Source organism: Porites lutea, chromosome 1 (genome assembly GCF_958299795.1).
Source record: "Porites lutea chromosome 1, jaPorLute2.1, whole genome shotgun sequence".
Lineage (NCBI taxonomy): Eukaryota > Metazoa > Cnidaria > Anthozoa > Scleractinia > Poritidae > Porites > Porites lutea.
This window is the reverse complement of record NC_133201.1, coordinates 44,474,169-44,484,041: the sequence shown is the minus strand read 5'-3', so window position 1 is coordinate 44,484,041 and position 9,873 is coordinate 44,474,169. Positions and strand designations below refer to the sequence as shown.

General features: G+C 40.1%; 2 pseudogenes; one reads left to right on the top strand and one right to left on the bottom strand.

The window, feature by feature from the left end:
* Positions 1-337: 337 nt before the first annotated feature.
* Positions 338-2,440, top strand: LOC140930371 (uncharacterized; annotated as a pseudogene).
* A 4,458-nt stretch (positions 2,441-6,898) lies between these two features.
* On the bottom strand, positions 6,899-8,642 carry LOC140938827 (uncharacterized; annotated as a pseudogene).
* Positions 8,643-9,873: the final 1,231 nt, after the last annotated feature.

Below are 9,873 nucleotides of genomic sequence, written 5' to 3'. Positions count from 1 at the left end.
TTTATTCTTGCAAAAAAGTGGGGGGGGGGCTAAAGCCTCCCCAGCCCCTCCCTCTGCGCGGTCCCTGTTTTAGCCCGAAAAATGCGCCACAATGCTCGACAAAGTGATAATAATAGATCTTTACTAACTTCGACATGACAGAAAAAGATGTTTAAAATTTAATTTCCGGGTAAATGAAGCGAAGACAAGACAGCCAATTAGAATGTGCCAGCTTGACTAGGTTCTTAGAGAGGGAAAAATCCCACAGTCATCATCATGTGGAAAAAGCCCCTGCTCTCATGCGCATTGAATATATTTAGAGAAGTTTCCGTTCAGTCCATTTCGCTTCGGTAGTGAGATGGACTTAGGTAAGGGAGCATTCATAATTTATCTAGAGGGTGGGCTATAATGATTTCCTTATTTTTTCCTTTCTTTTTTTTGAAGCCACCCCTCCCTGATCATCTCAGGGTTTTTCTGACCCCACCCCCCCCCCTCAAGAGATGTTGATTTATGAAAGGAAAATATTATAGCCCCCCCCCACCCCTAGCACATAAGTACAACATGTCAAACTCACCCTTAGCCATATGAAAGTCCTGTGACAGGTATATTGAGCTTAATTAGTAATTAACATAGTAAATCAGTAACAACTTGCACTAATGAAATGGTGATATTTATGAAAATATAATGTTCAGTACAATTAAATCTCTACGCATTTTTAATTCAAAATTGTTCTATTTTGGACAATCTTGAGAAAAGCTGATTGAATGATTGGCTGATAATAAATTTAACTATCTGAATTGATACTGGAGAGAAAGTAGTCTTTTAGTTGCAACATTAAAAAAGGTTGCGCTGTCGTAACATTTCTTCCCGCGCTTTTTTTCCCTTCAATTACTCAACAAAAACCGACTCGAATCCTCATCAAATACAACAAAACAGAAGATATCTTCGAGTTGAACAAAGCTGTTCTGGAAGACCTGTGGCAGTTGCAACGACCGATTCGCGTCATAGCTGTTGTGGGAGATGCTAGAATTGGAAAATCTACCACTCTCAACGTAATAAGTCACATATGGTCCGAAGTCAATCACAGCCATGTCGAAGAAATCTTCAAAACAGGCGATACACTGAAAGCTGTCACGCGTGACGTGTGGTGCAACATCATCCATTCACAAGACAAGAAAGGAGGAAGCGTTGTGCTACTTGACGTTGAAGGCACAAATTTGGGCGATGACGCCGTTACAACTCATTTGAGCATCTTTACAGCCTTGGTTTCCTCTGGCCTGAACGTTTTTGTCCGCGAGGTGTTTCAAAACAACAATCTACACTTTTTTTTTCACATGTCACGCTTTAGTGATGAGATTTTCCCTTACATTACTATCGAAAACTTTCCCAAACTTCAGGTGGTTATTAGAGGTGCACTGGGTGATCCTGACGGGGGCAAAACAATCGAAGATTACACAAAGGATTGCATCGTGGAACCTTCTTTTCAGGAGAGCATGAAAGATGAGAGAAAAGCCATCGCAAAGCACTTCCCGAGGAACCAATTACAGTAAGTCAGATTCCGCAAGTGGAACGTGATCTTTTCAAAGATTTCAATAAATGACGAAAGAGTGACTACTGGCAAGAAATGAAGCGACTGGTTGAAAAACTCAAAACGTTTCCCATCAAAAAGACCCTAGGAGGAAATCTTATGGACGGACAAGGATTAGTAGAATTGGCCATTTATCTAAATGATACGATGAATGCGGACTCGTGGCTGGACTTTGCGAATGATTATGTTGCGTTGGAGAAAAATATCTGTAAGAGAAGCCGCGTGAAAATAATTGAGCCACTTTTTGCATTGCCAACAGCAGACGAAATAGAAGCAAGAATAGAAGACGCTTTAAGGAACTTTTCAATGGAGTGTGAGTTGGAAACCGAAATTTCCGCTGTGCAGAAAGATCTACAGCACTTTGCTGGTGAGAAGAGGAAAGCTGAGGAACTGGAATTGAAAGCGAAAGAAGCGGTGGAAAAGAGGATAGCTGTTGAAAAGAAAAGCGAAGAGCAAAACCGGGAGTTTGAACGTGTTTTGTCAGGGAAAAATATTGAAATCGAGAGGGTAAAAAGAGAAAAGGAAGAAGCTCAGCTTATGGAAAATAACTTAAAATAACTCCAACTGGAACAAATGCAGACCATCGCTTTACTCAAGAAAAAACTAAGCAAAAAAATTAGTGGTGTTTTTTATTTTATTGCATCCGTGGGACTTGGGGTTGTTATCGGCGGCGCTTTAAGCGACCATGAATTGAAGGAAAACGTTACAACTTTGCCACACTCGCCATACAGGGCAGTTGGACTTAGGGAAGTTTGCTGGGAATGGAATGAAATTGCCAAACAAAAATTTGGACTGAGCGGTAGGGACTGCGGAGTGATCGCACAGGCAGCACAACAATCAAGGGGTACTTCGCGGTGCGTTATGACATGCTAAATAAGATGATTTACAACTATCCTGATAAGAACCATCACCTTGATTACAACATGAACTGAACTAAATGAAAGAATAGAAGAAAAGAATATCGTTGTCAGCTGCTTGTTTAATTATCAATTATTGAATGATGCCTGAGCAGGATATGAAGAATTACGCAGATCAAGGAGGGTGTTATTCACCGAGGCCAAAGGCCGAGATGGATAACACCCTCCGAGATCTGCTTAATTCTTCACATCCTACGAAAGCCGAATTCATTAATTGCGTTATTATTCTTTCAAAATAATTCCTGGTTTAAAAACATAGCTAAAACATGCTTACCTGTCCAGGTCCGTAAATATTCCCCAAACAGCAGATTTCGCTCTCCGAGTTGTCTTCTTCCTGTTTTTGCTATGTTTTTAGCCATTATATCGCCCAGTTCCAGCTGTAGTTCTTACTCTTGAAACGAGTGAAGTGTCCGCCATTTCCGTTTTCACAACGACAACAACTCAACCTCGTCCCCAGGTCTTCTCGGTTAACGGTGCATTAACCTGTATAGGGTTGGATTTTTGACGTCATTTCCTCGTTAGACACAAAATTCTTCCAAATATTTTGAATGAATAATAAGAAGTGTTAATGTTTGTTTTGGTTTCTTCTTAAAAGAAGTGTTACGTTTTTAAGAAGTATTTTAAAAGTTTGCTGTCATAGATCTCGTGTTTCAACTAGTAGTCGTCAAATGAACGAGCTATTCTAAACGAACTTTGATTGAAGGTTTGAGTGTCTTAAAAACTGGCTTTTATTTCTTAACTTCGTAATCAGTGTAATTTTTGATCAAGGGCCGAGGATGATCCGGGTATTGCACTGGTTTGCTTCATTGCGGTCTGTAATTGTCTAAAAAACTCGCCCCACCCTATCGACCAATCAAATGTAAACTAAAACCAATGACGACTTCCCGCACTTTAACCGTTTAAGAGTGATGCGCATTTAATTTCTCCCAAACAGCATTACGCCTCAATTAAAAATTAAGGTCGTGGGACTAAGGTAATGATCTTGAACTCAAGCAGCTCTAGATTGTTAAACAACTTCTCCTTGTCAGCACTTCAGGAAATGTGTAGAAAACAGTATGGAGACCTTGCATACTGATGTTAGGGTGTGAAGAGTTAAGCAGTTTGCTGGTTTTTCTTTTCTCACTGGCTCTGTGTGATATTTACTTCTGAACTTGTGCGTCCGTTGCGCCTAACGAGATTTGTAAGTGTAAATCCCAGGCCAAACAGCTCAAAGGAGAGAAAAGAACTAACAGAAGAGTGCAGCCAGCCAATAGCTCTACCTTGCTATCTTATTTGTCAATTAAAAGGAACAGCCACTACTTATCTGTACTGATCACTTCAATCAACTTAGACAACAGGGTTTTGTATTAATCGCATATTCAGCAACTAAAAATTCCTTCATGTAGTGCAGTAGGTATACAAACCATAGATATCTAGTCTGCAAGCACTTAAAAATCGTAAGCAAGGAGCCGTTTTCGCTGTTGCCTTAGCTCTCTTGCTAATATGGAGGGTTTTAGCAACGATACAGGTGGGAATATCGTCAGTTGGGCTCTCGTTAAAAGTTTAACGGGCAGTATTCGGCGTGAAACGACTATTTTCCGTCAACAGCTGATCTCCTATGATTATTGTTCAAAAGTTTGGTAATTAATTCGACCCTTCTAGGAAAAAATTGCTACCGCTCGTCAACCAATCATTCAGATCGAAATTACTCGATATTCGTCGTACGACTTAATACATCAGTAGCAATTACTCCGCTGATTACTTAGTGAATTTCCAATCCACAAGTCGTAAATCATTCCTGAGACTACAGGCGTTTGTCTTATGCACAGGGCTCAGAGAAGAAGAACTGTCTTCCTTCAGATATCTAGCTCAGTAATGTTTAACGAGTTAAATATTCTTATTCGCCTCGGATAAACCGCGGTCCTAACTGAGTTGGTTATTTGTATTGGCGAGAGTAAAGAGATTATAAAGATGTCATTTCTCGCGTTAGAGCTTGGTTTTGTTCCTATCTTCAAGACCGGCAAGCATTTGCAAAATGGGAACAACAGAATGCAAAGTGTGCCATGGTATGTCTTCATAACACATTGAGAAGTCTGTGAACTTTCTTCAAAACATTTGTTGCTTTTATTTAAAAAAAAAGAAATCATTTCATTTTCATAATGACGATGGAAACAATGTAATTCTCCATTTGTTCTTTCGATGGTTTGCCGTCAATTTATTGAATAATCTTCAGGCTATAGTCAGTCAGTCAATAAGTCAGTCAGTCAGCCGCTCAGCTGGTGATTCCATTAGTGAGTTAGTGAGTCAGTTAGTCAATCAGTCGATCAATTAGTCAGTCAGTCATTCGGCCAATCATTCAGTTAATCAGTCAGTCATTCTTCGAGAGTGCGTCACTCCTTAAGTCAGTCAGTCAGTTGGTCAGTCCATCAGTCGAGTAGTCGATGAGTCAGTCAGTCAGCCAATGAATCAGAGTCATTATGTTGTTTCAAATGCCGTCAGTCCTCCTTTTCACTACCGCTTAAGTAGTGTTCATTAGTGCAAAGATCGCTCTCGCATTCATTTCTTATCCTTTTGTCTCAAAAACAGGCTGAAAATCCAATCTTTAAGCCAACAACAACGACCTTTATGAATCCTATGTACGAAGTGAAAACATGAAGTGACGAATGGCACAACAAAGTCTTCAATGGGAGCTTCTTGGGGAGGCACTTCTCACGAAACCTCAGTGTAACTGGCGGACAGGTTGGACACAGGATTGGTCTGAGCAGCTGCGACGAAAAATTCTAATAATAGAATCACACTAAAGATTTAAAGACGTCATTTACTCTTTAAATCAAAATTTTTTAAACTCAATTCCAGTCAGTTCAGTAACGGTCATGCAACTCTCTCTGTCTACGATCCCTCTATCACAGAAACCCTTCTCTTTTGCAACCACTTTGCAAATATCCGACTCGTATCTGAATTAAATTTTCTTTTTCAAAACTTCTTCCCGAGGATGAGTGCACGAGCTTCTTCAATCAATTTTTCGCTCTTTGTAAAGATTTTCTCAAGTCAAGTGACCTCCTCCCTGAAAACGAACAGTTTTTTCTGCTCCAACGATGATCTCTTAGGAAAGAGTTGACTGCAATTCGACACCGAACTAACTCAGTGTATATAGCAAAATCTGTTTCTCTCAAGAACGGAGTTCAGAAGAAGGATAATTTCGGGTATATGTTTTGAAACTTAAACCTTCAACTACATGACTGTTGGCATCCAACTACCCCCGCCTCATATTCAACTGTTAACGTATCAGAACAGATTCTCAAGCAAGTTAAGAAAAGGAAAAAAACAAACGCTTCAAACGATCCAATCGCAGCTGTTGAGTACAACAGCATATGGGTGACGCGTGCTCAGTCGACCTCATCGTCTGAAGAAGGCTGGCAGTATGCAGTCGAAACGTCGCGATCCACATCCCAAGTGACCACATCGTAAAACAAACAATCACATTTCTCTTTTAAACAAACGCATGTAGCCATAAATGATCAGCCCACCTAACGTTTGCATGATAAAGATTTGGTGATTTTCTAATTTAAACTCAAAAAAAAATTCCATATAACTTGATAACAAAATCTTCAATTCGGCGATTCAGTGGATACAAATACGGTAAAACCTTGAAAGAGAAGCATATTTTTTTTCTGCGATACTCATCCTGGTATGTCTTTTTTGTGTGTGAGAGTAAACGGAGAAACCAAATATATACGTCGAAATTCTTACACTCGTCAACTAAAACTGTTGGGTCTTTCTTGTTAATGCTTTGTTTAAAACTGTTTAAGCTTGATCTCTTACGGTCAGCAGAGCTTAACTTTCCCCATAGAAAGGGTCCGAAAAAACGCAACGAGTGTTTACCGTAGTGTACTGTTCTCATTCGTCGAATCATTTCAAGTCTTAATGACCTCAAAAAGGCGAAAATCATGGAGCTGTTTGACCTCTTTCGTTGGAAACAACTCATTCCGTAGCAACAAGTTAGACGTCTAATAGTTTTACACTTATAGCGCCTTACGAGCCATTTTCTAAGCGTCGTTTATTTACGTTGTTTGTTTATTTCTGCCGTTTATGATCACAAAATCAGGAAAGATGATGAAACACCAATTTTCTTCTTAATTACTGACCAAAGAATACACAGTGACAGTTGCAAATTTTATCTATCTTTACGGTGATCAATAAGTTTGCTAATCAAGAACCCCCCCTCTCTCCCCCCATCCCAAAAAAGAATGTTTTGTTTCGCCTTCAGTACATGTCTATTGTCTATCACTTCAAAATCAAAAAAGATTACATTGATTGTATCAAGTTACAGAAACGAGTTATCAGGTTACATACCCTCACCAAAATTTTATTTAACTGTAAAATTATTTTGGAAGTCTCAAATTTTTACGCTGTATTTTGCGTGTCATACCGAAAAAACATAAATGTCCAGTTACTCATAAGACTTTTGATTTCTATTAGTTCCATAACGTTGCGAGATCAAACAGTAATCAGTTTTTTTTTTTTTTCATTACCATTTGTTTCAAGGCTTCGTAGTCCACTCTCTTGTACCCATCGTGACCTGTAACCACGGTCCACGGATACATTTCCTCCACTTCCTGAGCGATAACTCCATGCCCCGTTCCACTCATGCCAAGGTCTACGGCATCTTTGGACCATACCCAGTTGTAGCTACGAACTCCAATCTGCTCGAAATCTGAATGCGGCACGACTGTGATGTTTTCTTTCAGTCGAGAGTCGCTGAATATCCCAGCTAGGACCGCACCCCCAATAAAAGCTTTTGCTATGTTTCCTTTCTTTTTCTTTCCCTTTTTCCGTCTTCGAGCTACAGCTTCTTCCAACTTTCTTCTCTTTTCTTCAGCCCTACGCAATTTTTCTTCTTTGATTCTTCGTTCTTCCTCTGCTTTCGCTCTTGCCCTTCTCTCTTCCTCTAATCTCTTTTCTTTCTCACGTGCTTCTCTGCGCCGCTGTTCCTCCCTTTCCCTTTCCATTGTCTCCTCTTCTTCTTTTCTCCTTCGTTCCTCATCAAGGCGTCTCTCTCTTTCTGCCATTTCTTCTTTTTGGGCTATAACTTCATCCAGTTTATCTGTGATTTTAGTTCTTTCCGTTCCCAGAGCACATTTTTCGGTGAACTCATCGATAATTTGCTGTCTCCTATTCTTCATGTGATTCAAATTATTTCCCAGAAAAGGTTCAATTATGTTTTGGTAAGAACGGTCGCACAATTCCGTTTCGAGGCCGGTATATGCATTTGAAAATCCACTCCATGAATTTTGATTGAGAGCAATCTCAAGCCTTTTAGCGAAAGAAGCGATCATTGCTCCGTCCATGTTTGCTCCATGAATTGTCTTTTTTAAAGGAAAACTTCTTAAATCAGAGGCTAGAGAGGATACGACATTTGCGTAATCATCACTCGTAAATTTTTCTAAGTTACGCAATCGTTTCGAGTCCACGAAGGGAATGTCTCGAACTTTAATGTTAATTCGAGGAAAGTGCTTTGCAATGGTTTCTCCGTAATTTCCATCAAGTATAGAATCTTGAGCTTGACTCTGCAAAGTTTCACCTGGGGATGGTGCAAGTGCATTTCTTATGATCACCAGTAGCCGTGGAAACGCCTTGATGCTCTCTGCATCATCTTTCCAAATCTGTTCGCTCAAGCGTGAAACACGGTACAAAAACTGTACATTATGATTTTGCACTCCTTCCCTGACAAAGAGAGCCAAACCGGAAGACATCATCATGGTGAAGATGCTGAGCAAATCTGTGTTTTCGTCGTCGCCTAAGTTAGTTCCTTCCGTGTCCAGTAAAATCGTGCTTCCGTCGCCATTTGAATCACGCGACACAGACATCCACACTCCCGTCGTACATGGTCTCATGCCATCGCTCGTGTTAAAAACTTTCTCAACTCTTTGATTTCGCTATCCTTCAAGGAAATACCTGATAAAGTTCAAATTCGTGGACTTACCAACGCGTGCGTCGCCAATGGCTCCGACAATTCTCACGGGGCCTTTCAACGTCTGTATCTCGCGCAGAGCATCCTCGCTGACGGTGAACTTGCCATTTTCCTCATCGAACCTCAGTAGTGGTTTTGCTGGTGAACTGCGACAGGTTTTGCTCAAAAGGGAGACAAATATTAAAAGAACCAGTAACTTCAAGATCATTTCGACGGAAACAACGTCTAATTTCGAAGCCGTGACAGTTTCAATGGGTCGAGCGACCAATGACCAAGTTACAGGCACGACGAGTCTGATATTTTGTAATTATCATGAGGGAAATTTATATGCGCTTCTGCAATAGTGTACTTTGCCCCAGTGTTTCTGTTTCTCTTCTAATTTTACTTAATGATGAGGCAATTATCTGGGAAAAACCCCCCAACGTTTCCCTTTATTTCGCCGCATCATGGTGCACAAAGCATACACCGAAAGAAAATGACTGATTTGAAAGGAAAACTTCCGTAGCAGAGCTCTGCAGGGGAGACTCAAATCACTGCGAGATCCCCTGATTTTGCTTGTAAGAGTATGGAAAGCTTTCCATTTTCGTAAAAGTATTTCATTTAACTGTAGAACTAAATTCTACTCCATACGGAACAAGAATAATACATTAATTTGAAATTTATCACAGGTTTTTAACCCTACGGCTACCTTATAGCTCCTTAGGGACCGGTCATTATTTATCACCTGGGGGGGGTCGGAGGATTTTGGGGGGGATCACTTGATTTTTAGGAGAACAGAGGGGGGGATCAGTCGTAACTGAGAGCCCAAAAGGGGGGATCACTGAAAATTTTGGAAGGATTCAGAGGTGGGACCACTCAAATCTGCTTGAACAATGCCAGTTTGAAAGCATACAACATAAATGTGCCCATTCTGCTGGGAGATGATGGCATTTGCAATCTCAATTTGTTCTATTAACACAACTTTATTTAAAAAACGGAAGTCTGTCACACTGGCGAATGTGTGCATTTCAATTTATATCGAGAAAGCTTTGTTTTAACGCTTTTATATTTTTCCTTTTATAACGTGCTCATGACTTAGCTAATATTCATCTTTAAACATGACAGGTGAATTCTAAATTGTGAACTATATAAACTTCTGATAACTGAAACATTGTAAAAAGCGTGTTTGTTTAAACATAAACCATTTATCGCCTCTCCAGGAATGGGCGTCCTGTGTCAGCTCTATACTAAATTCGATTCAACTGCTTCATCTGCCTCATCTTGAGCCTCATCATCCCATTCAACAACTTCATTTGCCTCTTGAGCCTCGTCAAGAGACACTTTTAAAAAAAGACTGCGCGATAACGGCTTTATTATGCTGTAAGTACATCATAGTTAGAAATACTATACCTGTATATGAACGTTTAAAACACTAAATATACACGTCGAAAGGTGAATAT